Source organism: Rhipicephalus microplus, chromosome 5 (assembly GCF_043290135.1).
Source record: "Rhipicephalus microplus isolate Deutch F79 chromosome 5, USDA_Rmic, whole genome shotgun sequence".
In the NCBI taxonomy this organism is placed as follows: Eukaryota; Metazoa; Arthropoda; class Arachnida; order Ixodida; family Ixodidae; genus Rhipicephalus; species Rhipicephalus microplus.
Window position 1 is genome coordinate 163,214,409 of NC_134704.1, and position 21,071 is coordinate 163,235,479.

General features: G+C 45.5%; 7 non-coding genes across 7 annotated transcripts; all 7 read right to left on the reverse strand.

Moving 5' to 3' along the window:
• Positions 1-1,354: 1,354 nt before the first annotated feature.
• On the reverse strand, positions 1,355-1,426 carry TRNAW-CCA (transfer RNA tryptophan (anticodon CCA)). Its single transcript has one exon. It is a non-coding gene; the product is annotated as a tRNA-Trp (tRNA).
• Positions 1,427-3,059: 1,633 nt separating this feature from the next.
• On the reverse strand, positions 3,060-3,131 carry TRNAW-CCA (transfer RNA tryptophan (anticodon CCA)). The gene has a single exon. It is a non-coding gene; the product is annotated as a tRNA-Trp (tRNA).
• Positions 3,132-4,333: 1,202 nt separating this feature from the next.
• Positions 4,334-4,405, reverse strand: TRNAW-CCA (transfer RNA tryptophan (anticodon CCA)). Its single transcript has one exon. It is a non-coding gene; the product is annotated as a tRNA-Trp (tRNA).
• Positions 4,406-6,037: 1,632 nt separating this feature from the next.
• Positions 6,038-6,109, reverse strand: TRNAW-CCA (transfer RNA tryptophan (anticodon CCA)). The gene has a single exon. It is a non-coding gene; the product is annotated as a tRNA-Trp (tRNA).
• A 784-nt stretch (positions 6,110-6,893) lies between these two features.
• On the reverse strand, positions 6,894-6,965 carry TRNAW-CCA (transfer RNA tryptophan (anticodon CCA)). Its single transcript has one exon. It is a non-coding gene; the product is annotated as a tRNA-Trp (tRNA).
• Positions 6,966-11,363: 4,398 nt separating this feature from the next.
• TRNAW-CCA (transfer RNA tryptophan (anticodon CCA)) lies at positions 11,364-11,435 on the reverse strand. The gene has a single exon. It is a non-coding gene; the product is annotated as a tRNA-Trp (tRNA).
• A 6,946-nt stretch (positions 11,436-18,381) lies between these two features.
• Positions 18,382-18,453, reverse strand: TRNAW-CCA (transfer RNA tryptophan (anticodon CCA)). The gene has a single exon. It is a non-coding gene; the product is annotated as a tRNA-Trp (tRNA).
• Positions 18,454-21,071: the final 2,618 nt, after the last annotated feature.

The following is a 21,071-nucleotide window of genomic DNA, read 5'->3' on the forward strand; positions in this document are numbered from 1 at the left end:
AGCACAGGTGAAGAGACATGTCATTGTAGACAGACAAATAAGTTGATAGACAGATACATGAAAATAATAAAGAAGAGAACTTGACCCGGACGTGGTTCGAACACGCAACCTTCTGATATGGAGTCAGACGTGCTACCGTGTCGCCACCGAGTCCGCTTAGGGTAGCCGTTCGCACAAACGTGGTAGCATGTTTTGCTCGGCCTTCGGTCGATGAAGCACAGGTAAAGAGACAAAACATTGTAGACAGACAAATAAGTAGATAGACAGATAGATGAAAAATAATAAAAAAGAACTTACCATGGACGTGATTCGAACACGCGAACTTCAGATCTGGAGTCAGACGTGCTACCGTGTCGCCACCACGTCCGTTTAGGGTAGCCGTTGCACACACGTGGTAGCATGTTTTGATTGGCCTTCTGTCGATGAAGCACAGCTAAAGAGAAGAGTCACTGTAGACAAACAAATAAGTAGATAGAAAGATAGATAAAAATAGTAAAAAAGAGAACTTGACCCGGACGTGATTCGAACACGAGACCTTCTGATTCGGAGTCAGACGTGCTACCGTGTCGCCACCGAGTCCACTTAGTGTAGCCGTTCGCACACACGTGGTAGCATGTTTTGCTCGGCTTTCTGTCGATGCAGCACAGATAAAGAGACAAGTCATTGTAGACAGACAAATAGGTAGATAGACAGATGAAAATATTAAAAAAGAGAATTTGACCCGGACGTGACTCGAACACGCAACCTTCTGATCTGGAGTCGGACGCGCTACCAGTTCGCCACCGAGTCCGCTTAGGGTGGCTGTTCGCACACACGTGGTAGCATGTTTTGCTCGGCCTTCTATCGAGGAAGCACAGATGAAGAGACATGTCATTGTAGACAGACAAATAAGTAGATAGACAGATAGATGAAAATAATAGAAAAGAGAATTTGACCCGGACGTGATTCGAACACGCAACCTTCTGATCTGGAGTCAGACGTGCTACCGTTTCGCCATCAAGTACACTTAGTGTAGCCGTTCGCACACACGCCGTAGCATGTTTTGCTCGGCCTTCTGTCGACGAAGCACAGGTAAAGAGACAAGTCATTGTAGAATGACAAATAAGTAGATAGAGAGATAAAAATAACAAAAAGAGAATTTGACCCGCACATTGTTCGAACACGCAACCTTCTGATCTGGAGTATGACGCGCTAAAGTTGCGCCACCAAGTCCGCTTAGGGTAGCCGTTCGCACACATGCGGTAGCATGTTTTGCTCGGCCTTCTGTCGATGAAGCACAGGTAAAGAGACAAGTTATTGTAGATCGAAAAATAAGTAGATAGACAGATTGTTGAAAATAATAAAGAAGAGAATTTGACCAAGACGTGATTCGAACACGCAACCTTCTGATCTGGAGTCAGACGCGCTACCGTTGCGCCACCGAGTCCGCTTAGGGTAGCCGTTTGCACAAACGTTTTAGCATGTTTTGCTCGGCCTTCTTTCGATGAATCCCAAATAAAGGGACAAGTCATTGTAGACAGACAAATAAGTAGATATTCAGATTGATAAAAATAATAAAAAGAAAATTTGACCCAAACGTGATCCGAACACACAACCTTCTGATCTGGAGTCTGACGTGGTACCATTCTGCCACCAAGTTCGCTTATAGGGTTTCCCTTCGCACACACGCGGTAGCAGGTTTTTCTCAGCCTTGTGTCGATGAAGCACAGGTAAAGGGACAAGCCATTGTAGACAGACAAATAAGTAGGTAGACAGATAGATGGAAATATTAAAAAGAGAATTTTACCCGGACGTGATTCGAACACGCAACCTTCTGATCTGGAGTCAGACGCGCTACCGGTTCGCCACAGAGTCCGCTTAGGGTTGCCGTTTGCACACACGTGGTAGAACGTTTTGGTCGGCCTTCTGTCGACGAAGCACAGGTAAAGGGACAAGCCATTGTAGAAGGACAAATAAGTAGATAAACAGACAGATGAAAATAATAAAAAAAGAGAATTTGACCCGGACATGATTCGAACACGCAACCTTCTGTTCTGGAGTCAGACGTCCTACCGTGTCGCCATCAAGTCCACTTAGAGTAGACGGTCACACACACGTGGTAGCATGTTTTGCTCGGCCTTCTGTCGATGAAGCACAGGTAAAGAGACAAGTCATTGTAGACAGACAAATAAGTAGATAGACAGACAGAGGAAAATAATAAAAAAGAACTTAACGTGGACGTGATTCGAACACGCGAACCTCTGATCTGGAGTCAGACGTGCTACCACGTCGCCATCAAGTCCACTTAGGGTAGCCGTTCGCACACACGCCGTAGCATGTTTTGCTCGGCCTTCTGTCGATGAAGCACAGGTGAAGAGACAAGTCATGGTAGACAGACAAATAAGTAGATAGACAGATAGATGAAAATAATAAAAAAAGAGAATTTGACCCGGACGTGATTCGAACACGACAGCTTCTGATCTGGAGTCAGACGTGCTACCGTGTGGCCATCAAGTCCACTTAGGGTATCCGTTCGCACACACGCGGTAGCATCTTTGGCTCGGCCTTCTGTCGATGAAGCACAGGTAAAGAGATAAGTCATTGTAGAATGACAAATAAGTAGATAGACCAATAAAAATAACAAAAAACAGAATTTGACCCAGACGTGATTCGAACACGCAACCTTCCGATTAGGAGTCAGACGTGGTACCGTTGCGCAACCGAGTCCGCCTATAGGGTTGCCCTTTGCACACACGTGGTAGCATGTTTTGCTCGGCCTTCTGTCGATGAAGCACAGGTAAAGAGACAAGTCATTGTAGACAGACAATTAGGTAGATAGACAGATAGATGAAAATAATAAAAAAAGAACTTAACACGGACATGATTCGAACACGCAAACTTCTGATCTGGAGTCAGACGTGCTACCGTGTCGCCACCGAGTCCACTGAGCGCAGCCGTTCGCACACACGCGGTAGCATGTTTTGCTCGGCCTTCTGTCGATGAAGCACAGGTAAAGAGACCAGTCATTGTAGAATGACAAATGGATAGATAGACAGATAAAAATAACAAAGAAGAGAATTTGACCCGCACATGGCTCGAACAAGCAACCTTCTGATCTGGAGTCAGACGCGCTACCGCTGCGCCACCGAGTCCGCTTAGGGTAGCCGTTCGCACAAACGTGGTAGCATGTTTTGCTCGGCCTTTGGTCGATGAAGCACAGGTAAAGAGACAAAACATTGTAGACAGACAAATAAGTAGATAGACAGATAGATGAAAAATAATAAAAAAGAACTTACCATGGACGTGATTCGAACACGCGAACTTCGGATCTGGAGTCAGACGTGCTACCGTGTCGCCACCACGTCCGTTTAGGGTAGCCGTTGCACACACGTGGTAGCATGTTTTGACTGGCCCTCTGTCGATGAAGCACAGCTAAAGAGAAGAGTCACTGTAGACAGACAAATAAGTAGATAGAAAGATAGATGAAAATAGTAAAAAAGAGAACTTGACCCGGACGTGATTCGAACACGAGACCTTCTGATTCGGAGTCAGACGTGCTACCGTGTCGCCACCGAGTCCACTTAGTGTAGCCGTTCGCACACACGTGGTAGCATGTTTTGCTCGGCTTTCTGTCGATGCAGCACAGATAAAGAGACAAGTCTTTGTAGACAGACAAATAGGTAGATAGACAGATGAAAATATTAAAAAAGAGAATTTGACCCGGACGTGACTCGAACACGCAACCTTCTGATCTGGAGTCAGACGTGCTACCGCGTCGCCATCAAGTCCACTTAGGGTAGCCGTTCGCACACACGCCATAGCATGTTTTGCTCGGCAATCTGTCGATGAAGCACAGGTGAAGAGACAAGTCATTGTAGACAGACAAATAAGTAGATAGACAGATAGATGAAAATAATAAAAAAAGATAATTTGACCAGGACGTGATTCAAACTCGCAATCTTCTGATCTGGAGTCGGATGTGCTACCGTGTCGCCACCACGTCCGTTTAGGGTGGCCGTTTGCACACACGTGGTAGCATGTTTTGCTCGGCCTTCTATCGATGAAGCACAGGTGAAGAGACAAGTGATTGTAGACAGACAAATAAGTAGACAGACAGATAGAAGAAAATAATAAAAAAATAACTTAACACGGACGTGATTCGAACACGCGAACTTCTGATCTGGAGTCAGATGTGCTACCGTGTCGCCACCGAGTCCGCTTAGGGTAGCCGTTCGCTCACACGTGGTAGCATGTTTTGCTCGGCCTTCTGTCGATGAAGCACAGGTAAAGAGATAAGTCATTGTAGAATGACAAATAAGTAGATAGACAGATAAAAATAACAAAAAACAGAATTTGACCCAGACGTGATTCGAACACGCAACCTTCTGATCTGGAGTCAGACGCGCTACCGTTGCGCCACCGAGTCCGCTTAGGGTAGCCGTTTGCACAAACGTTTTAGCATGTTTTGCTCGGCCTTCTTTCGATGAATCCCAAATAAAGGGACAAGTCATTGTAGACAGACAAATAAGTAGATATTCAGATTGATAAAAATAATAAAAAGAAAATTTGACCCAAACGTGATCCGAACACACAACCTTCTGATCTGGAGTCTGACGTGGTACCATTGCGCCACCAAGTCCGCTTATAGGGTTTCCCTTCGCACACACGCGGTAGCATGTTTTGCTCGGCCTTCTGTCGATGAAGCACAGGTAAAGAGACAAGTCATTGTAGACAGACAAACAAGCAGATATACAGATAGACTAAAATAATTAAAAAGAGAACTTAACCCGGACGTGATTCGAACACGCAACCTTCTGATATGGAGTCAGACGTGCTACCGTGTCGCCACCAAGTCCGCTTAGGGTAGCCGTTCGCACACACGCGGTAGCATGTTTTGCTCGGACTTCTGTCAATGAAGCACAGGTAAAAAGACAAGTCATTGTAGACAGACAAATAAGTAGACAGAAAGATGAAAATATTAAAAAAGAGAATTTGACCCGGACGTGACTCGAACACGCAACCTTCTGATCTGGAGCCGGACGCGCTACCGGTTCGCCACAGAGTCTGCTTAGGGTAGCCGTTCGCACACACGCGGTAGCATGTTTTGCTCGGCCTTCTGTCAATGAAGCACAGGTAAAGAGACAAGTCATTGTAGGCAGACAAATAAGTAGATAGACAGATGAAAATAATAAAAAAGAGAATTTGACCCGGACGTCATTCGAACACGGAACTTTCTCATCTGGAATCAGACGCGCTACCGGTTCGCCACAGAGTCTGCTTAGGGTAGCCGTTCGCACACACGTGGTAGCATGTTTTGCTTGGCCTTCTGTCGGTGAAGCACAGGTAAAGAGAAAAGTCATTGTAGACAGACAAAAGAGTAGATAGACAGATAGATGAAAATAGTAAAAAAGAGAACTTGACGCGGACGTGATTCGACCACGAGACCTTCTGATCTTGAGTCAGACGTGCTACCGTGTCGCCACCAAGTCCACTTAGTGCAGCCGTTCGGACACACGTGGTAGCATGTTTTGCTCTGCCTTCTGTCGTTGCAGCACAGATATAGAGACAAGTCATTGTAGACAGACAAATAAGTAGATAGACAGATAGATGAAAATAATAAGAATAGAGAATTTGACCCGGACGTGATTCGAACACGCAACCTTCTGATCTTGAGTCAGACGTGCTACCGTGTCGCCACCGAGTCCACATAGTGTACCCGTTTTCAGACACGCGGTAGCATGTTTTGCTCGGCCTTGTGTCGATGAAGCACAGGTAAAGGGACAAGTCATTGTAGACAGACATATAAGTGGGCAGACAGATAGATGAAAATATTAAAATAGAGATTTTTACCCGGACGTGATTCGAACACGCAACCTTCTGATCTGGAGTCAGACGCGCTACCGGTTCGCCACAGAGTCCGCTTAGGGTTGCCGTTCGCACACACGTGGTAGAATGTTTTCTCGGCCTTCTGTCGATGAAGCACAGGTAAAGAGACAAGTTATTGTAGACCGAAAAATAAGTAGATAGACAGATAGTTGAAAATAATAAAAAGAGAATTTGACCCAGACGTGATTCGAACACGCAACCTTCTGATCTGGAGTCAGACGCGCTACCGTTGCGCCACCGATTCTGCTTAGGGTAGCCGTTTGCACAAACGTGGTAGCATGTTTTGCTCGGCCTTCTGTCGATGAATCTCAAATGAAGGGACAAGTCATTGTAGACAGACAAATAAGTAGATATTCAGATTGATGAAATTAATAAAAAGAAAATTTGACCCAAACGTGATTCGATCACACAACCTTCTGATCTGGAGTCAGACATGGTACCATTGCGCCACCAAGTCCGCTTATAGGGTTTCCCTTCGCACACACGCGGTAGCATGTTTTGCTCGGCCTTCTGTCGATGAAGCACAGGTAAAGAGACAAGTCATTGTAGACAGACAAATAAGTAGATATACAGATAGACGAAAATAATTAAAAAGAGAACTTGACCCGGACGTGATTCGAACACGCAACCTTCTGATATGGAGTCAGACGCGCTACCGTGTCGCCACCGAGTCCACTTTGTGTAGCCGTTTTCAGACACGCGGTAGCATGTTTTTCTCAGCCTTGTGTCGATGAAGCACAGGTAAAGGGACAAGCCATTGTAGACAGACAAATAAGTAGGTAGACAGATAGATGAAAATATTAAAAAGAGAATTTTACCCGGACGTGATTCGAAAACGCAACCTTCTGATCTGGAGTCAGACGCGCTACCGGTTCGCCACAGAGTCCGCTTAGGGTTGCCGTTTGCACACACGTGGTAGAATGTTTTGGTCTGCCTTCTGTCGACAAAGCACAGGTAAAGGGACAAGCCATTGTAGAAGGACAAATAAGTAGACAGACAGATAGTTGAAAATAATAGAGAAGAGAATTTGACCCAGACGTGATTCGAACACGCAACCTTCTGATCTGGAGTCAGACGCGCTACCGTTGCGCCACCGAGTCCGCTTAGGGTAGCCGTTTTCACAAACGTGGTAGCATGTTTTGCTCGGCCTTCTGTCGATGAATCCCAAAAAAAGGGACAAGTCATTGTAGACAGACAAATAAGTAGATATTCAGATTGATGAAAATAATAAAAAGAAAATTTCACCCAAACGTGATTCGAACACACAACCTTCTGATCTGGAGTCAGACGTGGTACCATTGCGCCACTTAGTCCGCTTATAGGGTTTCCCTTTGCACACACGCGGTAGCATGTTTTGCTCGGCCTTCTGTCGATGAAGCACAGGTAAAGAGACAACTCATTGTAGACAGACAAGAAAGTAGATAAACAGATAGTTGAAAATAATAAAAAAGAGAATTTGACCCGGACGTGATTTGAACACGCAACCTTCTGATATGGAGTCAGACGTGCTACCGTGTCGCCACCGAGTCCACGTAGTGTAGCCGTTTGCAGACACGCGGTAGCATGTTTTGCTCGGCCTTGTGTCGATGAAGCACAGGTAAAGGGACAAGTCATTGTAGACAGACAAATAAGTAGGCAGACAGATAGATGAAAATATTAAAAAAGATAATTTTACCCGGACGTGATTCGAACACGCAACCTTCTGATCTGGAGTCAGACGCGCTACCGGTTCGCCACAGAGTCCGCTTAGGGTTGCCGTTCGCACACACGTGGTAGAATGTTTTGGTCGGCCTTCTATCGATGAAGCAAAGGTACAGAGACAAGTCATTGTAGACAGACAGATAAGTATATAGACAGATAGATAAAAATATTAAAAAGAAAATTTTACTCGGACGTGATTAGAAAACGCAACCTTCTGATCTGAAGTCAGACGTGCTAAAGTTGCGCCACCAAGTCCGCTTAGTGTAGCCCTTCGCAAACACGCGGTAGCATGTTTCTCCTGGCCTTCTGTCGATGAAGCACAGCTAAAGAGAAGAGTCATGTAGACAGACAAAGAAGAAGATCGGCAGATAGATGAAAATAATAAAAAAGAGAACTTGACCCGAACGTGATTCGAACACGCAACCTTCTGATATGGAGTCAGACGTGCTACCGTATCGCCACCGAGTCCACTTAGTGTAGCCGTTTTCAGACCCGCGGTAGCATGTTTTGCTCGGCCTTGTGTCGATGAAGCACAGGTAAAGGGAAAAGTCATTGTAGACAGACAAATAAGTAGGTAGACAGATAGATGAAAATAATAAAAAAGAGCATTTGACCCAGACGTGATTCGAACACGCAACCATGTGATCTGGAGTCAGACGTGCTACCGTATCGCCACCGAGTCCACTTAGTGTGGGCGTTCGCACACATGCGGTAGCATGTTTTGTTTGGCCTTCTGTCGACGAAGCACAGGTAAAGGGACAAGCCATTGTAGAAGGACAAATAAGTAGATAAACAGATAGACAAAAATAATTAAAAAGAGAACTTGATCCGGACGTGATTCGAACACGCAACCTTATGATATGGAGTCAGACGTGCTACCGTGTCGCCACCGAGTCCACTTTGTGTAGCCGTTTTCAGACACGCGGTAGCATGTTTTTCTCAGCCTTGTGTCGATGAAGCACAGGTAAAGGGACAAGCCATTGTAGACAGACAAATAAGTAGATAGACAGATGAAAATAATAAAAAAGAGAATTTGACTCGGACGTCATTCAAACACGCAACTTTCTGATCTGGAATCAGACGCGCTACCGGTTCGCCACAGAGTCTGCTTAGGGTAGCCGTTCGCACACACGCGGTAGCATGTTTTGCTCGGCCTTCTGTCAATGAAGCACAGGTAAAGAGACAAGTCATGGTAGGCAGACAAATAAGTAGATAGACAGATGAAAATAATAAAAAAGAGAATTTGACCCGGACGTCATTCGAACACGCAACTTTCTGATCTGGAATCAGACGCGCTACCGGTTCGCCACAGAGTCTGCTTAGGGTAGCCGTTGCACACACGTGGTAGCATGTTTTGCTTGGCCTTCTGTCGGTGAAGCACAGGTAAAGAGACAAGTCATTGTAGACAGACAGATAAGTATATAGACAGATAGATAAAAATATTAAAAAAAATTTACCCGGACGTGATTAGAACACGCAACCTTCTGATCTGGAGTCAGACGTGCTAAAGTTGCGCCACCGAGTCCGCTTAGGGTAGCCGTTCGCAACACACGGTAGCATGTTTTGCTCGGCCTTCTGTCGGTAAAGCACAGGTAAAGAGACAAGTCATTGTAGACAGACAAAAGAGTAGATAGACAGATAGATGAAAATAATAAAAAAGAGAATTTGACCCGCACCCGGTTCGAACACGCAACCTTCTGATCTGGAGATGGAGGCGCTACCAGTTCGCCACCGAGTCTGCTTAGGGTAGCCGTTGCACACACGTGGTAGCATGTTCTGCCTGACCTTCTGTCGATGAAGCACAGCTAAAGAGAAGAGTCACTGTAGAAAGACAAATAAGCAGATAGACAGATAGATGAAAATAGTAAAAAAGAAAACTTGACGCGGACGTGATTCGACCACGAGACCTTCTGATCTGGAGTCAGGCGTGTAACCGTGTCGTCACCGAGTCCACTTAGTGTAGCCGTTCGCACACACGTGGTAGCATGTTTTGCTCGGCCTTCTGTCGATGCAGCACAGATATAGAGACAAGTCATTGTAGACAGACAAATAAGTAGACAGACAGATGAAAATATTAAAAAAGAGAATTTGACCCGGACGTGGCTAGAACACGCAACCTTCTGATCTGGAGTCGGACGCGCTACCAGTTCGCCACCGAGTCCACTTAGGGTGGCTGTTCGCACACACGTTTTGGCATGTTTCGCTCGGCCTTCTATCGATGAAGCACAGGTGAAGAGATGAGTCATTGTAGACAGACAATTGAGTAGATAGACAGATAGATGAAAATAATAAAAATAGAGAATTTGACCCGGATGTGATTCGAACACGCAACCTTCTGATCTGGAGTCAGACGTGCTACCATGTCGCCATCAAGTCCACTTAGGGTAGCCATTAGCACACACGCGGTAGCATGTTTTGCTCGGCCTTCTGTCGATGAAGCACAGGTAAAGAGACCAGTTATTGTAGACTGACAAATAAGTAGATAGACAGATAGTTCAAAATAATAAAGAAGAGAATTTGACCCAGACGTGATTCGAACACGCAACCTTCTGATCTGGAGTCGGACGCGCTACCAGTTCGCCACCGAGTCCACTTAGGGTGGCTGTTCGCACACACGTGGTAGCATGTTTTGCTCGGCCTTCTATCGATGAAGCACAGGTTAAGAGATGAGTCATTGTAGACAGAGAAATAAGTAGATATTCAGATTGATGAAAATAATAAAAAGAATATTTGACCCAAACGTGATTTGAACACACAACCTTCTGATCTGGAGTATGACGCGCTAAAGTTGCACCACCGAGTCCGCTTAGGGTAGCCGTTCGCACACACGCGGTAGCATGTTTTGCTCGGCCTTCTGTCGATGAAGCACAGGTAAAGAGACAAGTTATTGTAGACCGACAAATAAGTAGATAGACAGATAGTTGAAAATAATAAAGAAGAGAATTTGACCCAGACGTGATTCGAACACACTACCTTCTGATCTGAAGTCTGACGCGCTACCGTTGCGCCTGAGAGTCTGCTTACGGTAGCCGTTCGCACACACGTGGTAGCATGTTTTGCTTGGCCTTCTGTCGGTGAAGCACAGGTAAAGAGACAAGTCATTGTAGACAGACAAAAGAGTAGATAGACAGATAGATGAAAATAATAAAAAAGAGAATTTGACCCGCACCCGGTTCGAACACGCAACCTTCTGATCTGGAGACGAAGCGCTACCAGTTCGCCACCGAGTCCACTTAGGGTGGCTGTTCGCACACACGTGGTAGCATGTTTTGCTCGGCCTTCTATCGATGAAGCACAGGTGAAGAGACAAGTCATTGTAGACAGACAAATAAGTAGATAGACAGATAGATGAAAATAATAAAAAAAGAGGATTTGACCAGGTCGTGATTCGAACACGCAACCTTCTGATCTGGAGTCAGACGTGCTACCGTTTCGCCATTAAGTCCACTTAGAGTAGCCGTTCGCACACACGCCGTAGCATCTTTTGCTCGGCCTTCGGTCAATGAAGCACAGGTAAAGAGACAAGTGATTGTAGAATGACAAATAAGTAGATAGAAAGATAAAAATAACAAAAAAGAGAATTTCACCCGCACATTGTTCGAACACGCCACCTTCTGATCTGGAGTATGACGCGCTAAAGTTGCGCCACCGAGTCCGCTTAGGGTAGCCGTTCGCACACACGCGGTAGCATGTTTTGCTCGGCCTTCTGTCGATGAAGCACAGGTAAAGAGACAAGTTATTGTAGACTGACAAATAAGTAGATAGACAGATAGTTGAAAATAATAAAGAAGAGAATTTGACCCAGACGTGATTCGAACACGCAACCTTCTGATCTGGAGTCAGACGCGCTACCGTTGCGCCACCGATTCTGCTTAGGGTAGCCGTTTGCACAAACGTGGTAGCATGTTTTGCTCGGCCTTCTGTCGATGAATCTCAAATGAAGGGACAAGTCATTGTAGACAGACAAATAAGTAGATATTCAGATTGATGAAAATAATAAAAAGAAAATTTGACCCAAACGTGATTCGATCACACAACCTTCTGATCTGGAGTCAGACATGGTACCATTGCGCCACCAAGTCCGCTTATTGGGTTTCCCTTCGCACACACGCGGTAGCATGTTTTGCTCGGCCTTCTGTCGATGAAGCACAGGTAAAGAGACAAGTCATTGTAGACAGACAAATAAGTAGATATACAGATAGACGAAAATAATTAAAAAGAGAACTTGATCCGGACGTGATTCGAACACGCAACCTTATGATATGGAGTCAGACGTGCTACCGTGTCGCCACCGAGTCCACTTTGTGTAGCCGTTTTCAGACACGCGGTAGCATGTTTTTCTCAGCCTTGTGTCGATGAAGCACAGGTAAAGGGACAAGCCATTGTAGACAGACAAATAAGTAGGTAGACAGATAGATGGAAATATTAAAAAGAGAATTTTACCCGGACGTGATTCGAACACGCAACCTTCTGATCTGGAGTCAGACGCGCTACCGGTTCGCCACAGAGTCCGCTTAGGGTTGCCATTTGCACACACGTGGTAGAATGTTTTGGTCGGCCTTCTGTCGACGAAGCACAGGTAAAGGGACAAGCCATTGTAGAAGGACAAATAAGTAGATAAACAGATAGATGAAAATCATAAAAAGAGAATTTGACCCGGATGTGATTAGAACACGCCACCATGTGATCTGGAGTCAGACGTGCTACCGTATCGCCACCGAGTCCACTTAGTGTAGGCGTTCGCACACACGCGGTAGCAAGTTTTGCCCGGATTTCTGTCAATGAAGCACAGGTAAAGAGACAAGTCATTGTAGACAGACAAATAAGTAGATAGACAGATGAAAATAATAAAAAAGAGAATTTGACTCGGACGTCATTCAAACACGCAACTTTCTGATCTGGAATCAGACGCGCTACCGGTTCGCCACAGAGTCTGCTTAGGGTAGCCGTTCGCACACACGCGGTAGCATGTTTTGCTCGGCCTTCTGTCAATGAAGCACAGGTAAAGAGACAAGTCATGGTAGGCAGACAAATAAGTAGATAGACAGATGAAAATAATAAAAAAGAGAATTTGACCCGGACGTCATTCGAACACGCAACTTTCTGATCTGGAATCAGACGCGCTACCGGTTCGCCACAGAGTCTGCTTAGGGTAGCCGTTGCACACACGTGGTAGCATGTTTTGCTTGGCCTTCTGTCGGTGAAGCACAGGTAAAGAGACAAGTCATTGTAGACAGACAGATAAGTATATAGACAGATAGATAAAAATATTAAAAAAAATTTACCCGGACGTGATTAGAACACGCAACCTTCTGATCTGGAGTCAGACGTGCTAAAGTTGCGCCACCGAGTCCGCTTAGGGTAGCCGTTCGCAACACACGGTAGCATGTTTTGCTCGGCCTTCTGTCGGTAAAGCACAGGTAAAGAGACAAGTCATTGTAGACAGACAAAAGAGTAGATAGACAGATAGATGAAAATAATAAAAAAGAGAATTTGACCCGCACCCGGTTCGAACACGCAACCTTCTGATCTGGAGATGGAGGCGCTACCAGTTTGCCACCGAGTCTGCTTAGGGTAGCCGTTGCACACACGTGGTAGCATGTTCTGCCTGACCTTCTGTCGATGAAGCACAGCTAAAGAGAAGAGTCACTGTAGAAAGACAAATAAGCAGATAGACAGATAGATGAAAATAGTAAAAAAGAAAACTTGACGCGGACGTGATTCGACCACGAGACCTTCTGATCTGGAGTCAGGCGTGTAACCGTGTCGTCACCGAGTCCACTTAGTGTAGCCGTTCGCACACACGTGGTAGCATGTTTTGCTCGGCCTTCTGTCGATGCAGCACAGATATAGAGACAAGTCATTGTAGACAGACAAATAAGTAGACAGACAGATGAAAATATTAAAAAAGAGAATTTGACCCGGACGTGGCTAGAACACGCAACCTTCTGATCTGGAGTCGGACGCGCTACCAGTTCGCCACCGAGTCCACTTAGGGTGGCTGTTCGCACACACGTTTTGGCATGTTTCGCTCGGCCTTCTATCGATGAAGCACAGGTGAAGAGATGAGTCATTGTAGACAGACAATTGAGTAGATAGACAGATAGATGAAAATAATAAAAATAGAGAATTTGACCCGGATGTGATTCGAACACGCAACCTTCTGATCTGGAGTCAGACGTGCTACCATGTCGCCATCAAGTCCACTTAGGGTAGCCATTAGCACACACGCGGTAGAATGTTTTGCTCGGCCTTCTGTCGATGAAGCACAGGTAAAGAGACCAGTTATTGTAGACTGACAAATAAGTAGATAGACAGATAGTTCAAAATAATAAACAAGAGAATTTGACCCAGACGTGATTCGAACACGCAACCTTCTGATCTGGAGTCGGACGCGCTACCAGTTCGCCACCGAGTCCACTTAGGGTGGCTGTTCGCACACACGTGGTAGCATGTTTTGCTCGGCCTTCTATCGATGAAGCACAGGTTAAGAGATGAGTCATTGTAGACAGACAAATAAGTAGATATTCAGATTGATGAAAATAATAAAAAGAATATTTGACCCAAACGTGATTTGAACACACAACCTTCTGATCTGGAGTATGACGCGCTAAAGTTGCACCACCGAGTCCGCTTAGGGTAGCCGTTCGCACACACGCGGTAGCATGTTTTGCTCGGCCTTCTGTCGATGAAGCACAGGTAAAGAGACAAGTTATTGTAGACCGACAAATAAGTAGATAGACAGATAGTTGAAAATAATAAAGAAGAGAATTTGACCCAGACGTGATTCGAACACACTACCTTCTGATCTGAAGTCTGACGCGCTACCGTTGCGCCTGAGAGTCTGCTTACGGTAGCCGTTCGCACACACGTGGTAGCATGTTTTGCTTGGCCTTCTGTCGGTGAAGCACAGGTAAAGAGACAAGTCATTGTAGACAGACAAAAGAGTAGATAGACAGATAGATGAAAATAATAAAAAAGAGAATTTGACCCGCACCCGGTTCGAACACGCAACCTTCTGATCTGGAGACGAAGCGCTACCAGTTCGCCACCGAGTCCACTTAGGGTGGCTGTTCGCACACACGTGGTAGCATGTTTTGCTCGGCCTTCTATCGATGAAGCACAGGTGAAGAGACAAGTCATTGTAGACAGACAAATAAGTAGATAGACAGATAGATGAAAATAATAAAAAAAGAGGATTTGACCAGGTCGTGATTCGAACACGCAACCTTCTGATCTGGAGTCAGACGTGCTACCGTTTCGCCATTAAGTCCACTTAGAGTAGCCGTTCGCACACACGCCGTAGCATCTTTTGCTCGGCCTTCGGTCAATGAAGCACAGGTAAAGAGACAAGTGATTGTAGAATGACAAATAAGTAGATAGAAAGATAAAAATAACAAAAAGAGAATTTCACCCGCACATTGTTCGAACACGCCACCTTCTGATCTGGAGTATGACGCGCTAAAGTTGCGCCACCGAGTCCGCTTAGGGTAGCCGTTCGCACACACGCGGTAGCATGTTTTGCTCGGCCTTCTGTCGATGAAGCACAGGTAAAGAGACAAGTTATTGTAGACTGAAAAATAAGTAGATAGACAGATAGTTGAAAATAATAAAGAAGAGAATTTGACCCAGACGTGATTCGAACACGAAACATTCTGATCTGGAGTCAGACGCGCTACCGTTCCGCCACCAAGTCCGCTTAGGGTGGCCGTTCGCACACACGTGGTAGCATGTTTTGCTCGGCCTTCTATCGATGAAGCACAGGTGAAGAGACAAGTCATTGTAGACAGACAAATAAGTAGATATTCAGATTGATCAAAATAATAAAAAGAAAATTTGACCCAAACGTGATTCGATCACACAACCTTCTGATCTGGAGTCAGACATGGTACCATTGCGCCACCAAGTCCGCTTATCGGGTTTCCCTTCGCACACACGCGGTAGCATGTTTTGCTCGGCCTTCTGTCGATGAAGCACAGGTAAAGAGACAAGTCATTGTAGACAGACAAATAAGTAGATATACAGATAGACGAAAATAATTAAAAAGAGAACTTGACCCAGACGTGATTCGAACACGCAACCTTCTGATATGGAGTCAGACGTGCTACCGTGTCGCCACCGAGTCCACTTTGTGTAGCCGTTTTCAGACACGCGGTAGCATGTTTTTCTCAGCCTTGTGTCGATGAAGCACAGGTAAAGGGACAAGCCATTGTAGACAGACAAATAAGTAGGTAGACAGATAGATGGAAATATTAAAAAGAGAATTTTACCCGGACGTGATTCGAACACGCAACCTTCTGATCTGGAGTCAGACGCGCTACCGGTTCGCCACAGAGTCCGCTTAGGGTTGCCGTTTGCACACACGTGGTAGAATGTTTTGGTCAGCCTTCTGTCGACGAAGCACAGGTAAAGGGACAAGCCATTGTAGAAGGACAAATAAGAAGATAAACAGAGAGATGAAAATCAAAAAAAGAGAATTTGACCCGGATGTGATTAGAACACGCCACCATGTGATCTGGAGTCAGACGTGCTACCGTATCGCCACCGAGTCCACTTAGTGTAGGCGTTCGCACACACGCGGTAGCAAGTTTTGCTCGGACTTCTGTCAATGAAGCACAGGTAAAGAGACAAGTCATTGTAGACAGACAAATAAGTAGATAGACAGATGAAAATAATAAAAAAGAGAATTTGACCCGGACGTCATTCAAACACGCAACTTCCTGATCTGGAATCAGACGCGCTACCGGTTCGCCACAGAGTCTGCTTAGGGTAGCCGTTCGCACACACGCGGTAGCATGTTTTGCTCGGCCTTCTGTCAATGAAGCACAGGTAAAGAGACAAGTCATGGTAGGCAGACAAATAAGTAGATAGACAGATGAAAATAATAAAAAAGAGAATTTGACCCGGACGTCATTCGAACACGCAACTTTCTGATCTGGAATCAGACGCGCTACCGGTTCGCCACACAGTCTGCTTAGGGTAGCCGTTCGCACACACGTGGTAGCATGTTTTGCTTGGCCTTCTGTCGGTGAAGCACAGGTAAAGAGACAAGTCATTGTAGACAGACAGATAAGTATATAGACAGATAGATAAAAATATTGAAAAAAAATTTACCCGGACGTGATTAGAACACGCAGCCTTCTGATCTGGAGTCAGACGTGCTAAAGTTGCGCCACCGAGTGCGCTTAGGGTAGCCGTTCGCAACACACGGTAGCATGTTTTGCTCGGCCTTTTCTCGATGAAGCAAAAGTAAAGAGACAAGTCATTGTAGACAGACAAATAGGTAGATAGACAGATAGTTCAAAATATTAGAAGAAATAATTTCAGCCAGACGTGATTCGAACACGCTACCTTCTGATCTGGAGTCTGACGCGCTACCGTTGCGCCTCAGAGTCTGCTTACGGTAGCCGGTCGCACACACGTGGTAGCATGTTTTTGCTCGGCCTTCTGTCGATGAAGCACAGGTAAAGAGACCAGTTATTGTAGACTGACAAATAAGTAGATAGACAGATAGTTCAAAATAGTAAAGAAGAGAATTTGACCCAGACGTGATTCGAACACGCAACCTTCTGATCTGGAGTCGGACGCGCTACCAGTTCGCCACCGAGTCCACTTAGGGTGGCTGTTCGCACACACGTGGTAGCATGTTTTGCTCGGCCTTCTATCGATGAAACACAGGTTAAGAGATGAGTCATTGTAGACAGACAAATAAGTAGATATTCAGATTGATGGAAATAATAAAAAGAATATTTGACCCAAACGAGATTTGAACACACAACCTTCTGATCTGGAGTATGACGCGCTAAAGTTGCGCCACCGAGTCCGCTTAGGGTAGCCGTTCGCACACACGCGGTAGCATGTTTTGCTCGGCCTTCTGTCGATGAAGCACAGGCAAAGAGACAAGTTATTGTAGACCGACAAATAAGTAGATAGACAGATAGTTGAAAATAATAAAGAAGAGAATTTGACCCAGACGTGATTCGAACACGCTACCTTCTGATCTGAAGTCTGACGCGCTACCGTTGCGCCTGAGAGTCTGCTTACGGTAGCCGTTCGCACACACGTGGTAGCATGTTTTGCTTGGCCTTCTGTCGGTGAAGCACAGGTAAAGAGACAAGTCATTGTAGACAGACAAAAGAGTAGATAGACAGATAGATGAAAATAATAAAAAAGAGAATTTGACCCGCACCCGGTTCGAACACGCAACCTTCTGATCTGGAGACGAAGCGCTACCAGTTCGCCACCGAGTCCACTTAGGGTGGCTGTTCGCACACACGTGGTAGCATGTTTTGCTCGGCCTTCTATCGATGAAGCGCAGGTGAAGAGACAAGTCATTGTAGACAGACAAATAAGTAGATAGACAGATAGATGAAAATAATAAAAAAAGAGAATTTGACCAGGACGTGATTCGAACACGCAACCTTCTGATCTGGAGTCAGACGTGCTACCGTTTCGCCATTAAGTCCACTTAGTGTAGCCGTTCGCACACACGCCGTAGCATCTTTTGCTCGGCCTTCGGTCGATGAAGCACAGGTAAAGAGACAAGTGATTGTAGAATGACAAATAAGTAGATAGAAAGATAAAAATAACAAAAAAGAGAATTTCACCCGCACATTGTTCGAACACGCCACCTTCTGATCTGGAGTATGACGCGCTAAAGTTGCGCCACCGAGTCCGCTTAGGGTAGCCGTTCGCACACACGCGGTAGCATGTTTTGCTCGGCCTTCTGTCGATGAAGCACAGGTAAAGAGACAAGTTATTGTAGACTGACAAATAAGTAGATAGACATAGTTGAAAATAATAAAGAAGAGAATTTGACCCAGACGTGATTCGAACACGAAACCTTCTGATCTGGAGTCAGACGCGCTACCGTTTCGCCACCGAGTCCGCTTAGGGTGGCCGTTCGCACACACGTGGTAGCATGTTTTGCTCGGCCTTCTATCGATGAAGCACAAGTGAAGAGACAAGTCATTGTAGACAGACAAATAAGTAGATATTCAGATTGATCAAAATAATAAAAAGAAAATTTGACCCAAACGTGATTTGAACACAACACCTTCTGATCTGGAGTCAGACGTGGTACCATTGCGCCACCAAGTCCGCTTATAGGGTTTCCCTTCGCACACACGCGGTAGCATGTTTTGCTCGGCCTTCTGTCGATGAAGCACAGGTAAGGAGACAAGTCATTGTAAACAGACAAGTAAGTAGATAGACAGATAGATGAAAATATTAAAAAAGAGAACTTGACTCGGACGTGATTTCAAAACGCAAGCTTCCGATATGGAGTCAGACGTGCTACCGTGTCGCCACCGAGTCCACTTAGTGTAGCCGTTTTCAGACACGTGGTAGCATGTTTTGCTCGGCATTGTGTCGATGAAGCACAGGTAAAGGGACAAGCCATTGTAGACAGACAAATAAGTAGGTAGACAGATAGATGGAAATATTAAAAGAGAATTTTACCCGGACGTGATTCGAACACGCAACCTTCTGATCTGGAGTCAGACGCGCTGCCGGTTCGCCACAGAGTCCGCTTAGGGTTGCTGTTCGCGCACACGTGGTAGAATGTTTTGGTCGGCCTTCTGTCGACGAAGCACACGTAAAGGCACAAGTCATTGTAGAAGGACAAATAAGTAGATAAACAGATAGATGAAAATCATAAAAAGAGAATTTGACCCGGGTATGATTAGAACACGCAACCTTCTGATCTGGAGTCAGACGTGCTAAAGTTGCACCACCGAGTCCGCTTAAGGTAGCCGTTCGCACCCACGCGGTAGCATGTTTTGCTCGGCCTTCTGTCGATGAAACACAGGTAAAGAGGCAAGTCATTGTAGACAGACAAATAAGTAGATAGACAAATAGTTGCAAATAGTAAAAAAGAGAATTTGACCCAGACGTGATTCGAACACGCTACCATGTGATCTGGGTCAGACGTGCTACCGTATCGCCACCGAGTCCACTTAGTGTAGGCGTTCGCACACACGCGGAAGCATGTTTTGCTCGGACATCTGTCGATGAAGCACAGGTAAAGAGACAAGTCATTGTAGACAGACAAATAAGTAGATAGACAGATGAAAATAATAAAAAAGAGAGTTTGACCCGGACTTCATTCGAACACGCAACTTCCTGATCTGGAATCAGACGCGCTACCGGTTCGCCACAGAGTCTGCTTAGGGTAGCCGTTCGCACACACGCGGTAGCATGTTTTGCTCGGCCTTCAGTCATTGAAGCACAGGTAAAGAGACAAGTCATTGTAGGCAGACAAATAAGTAGATAGACAGATGAAAATAATAAAAAAGAGAATTTGACCCGGACGTCATTCGAACACGCAACTTTCTGATCTGGAATCAGACGCGCTACCGGTTCGCCACCGAGTCCGCTTAGGGTAGCCGTTCGCACACACGCGGTAGCATGTTTTGCTCGGCCTTCTGTCGATGAAGCACAGGTAAAGAGACAAGTTATTGTAGACCGACAAATAAGTAGATAGACAGATAGTTGAAAATAATAAAGAAGAGAATTTGACCCAGACGTGATTCGAACACACTACCTTCTGATCTGAAGTCTGACGCGCTACCGTTGCGCCTGAGAGTCTGCTTACGGTAGCCGTTCGCACACACGTGGTAGCATGTTTTGCTTGGCCTTCTGTCGGTGAAGCACAGGTAAAGAGACAAGTCATTGTAGACAGACAAAAGAGTAGATAGACAGATAGATGAAAATAATAAAAAAGAGAATTTGACCCGCACCCGGTTCGAACACGCAACCTTCTGATCTGGAGACGAAGCGCTACCAGTTCGCCACCGAGTCCACTTAGGGTGGCTGTTCGCACACACGTGGTAGCATGTTTTGCTCGGCCTTCTATCGATGAAGCACAGGTGAAGAGACAAGTCATTGTAGACAGACAAATAAGTAGATAGACAGATAGATGAAAATAATAAAAAAAGAGGATTTGACCAGGTCGTGATTCGAACACGCAACCTTCTGATCTGGAGTCAGACGTGCTACCGTTTCGCCATTAAGTCCACTTAGAGTAGCCGTTCGCACACACGCCGTAGCATCTTTTGCTCGGCCTTCGGTCAATGAAGCACAGGTAAAGAGACAAGTGATTGTAGAATGACAAATAAGTAGATAGAAAGATAAAAATAACAAAAAGAGAATTTCACCCGCACATTGTTCGAACACGCCACCTTCTGATCTGGAGTATGACGCGCTAAAGTTGCGCCACCGAGTCCGCTTAGGGTAGCCGTTCGCACACACGCGGTAGCATGTTTTGCTCGGCCTTCTGTCGATGAAGCACAGGTAAAGAGACAAGTTATTGTAGACTGAAAAATAAGTAGATAGACAGATAGTTGAAAATAATAAAGAAGAGAATTTGACCCAGACGTGATTCGAACACGAAACATTCTGATCTGGAGTCAGACGCGCTACCGTTCCGCCACCAAGTCCGCTTAGGGTGGCCGTTCGCACACACGTGGTAGCATGTTTTGCTCGGCCTTCTATCGATGAAGCAC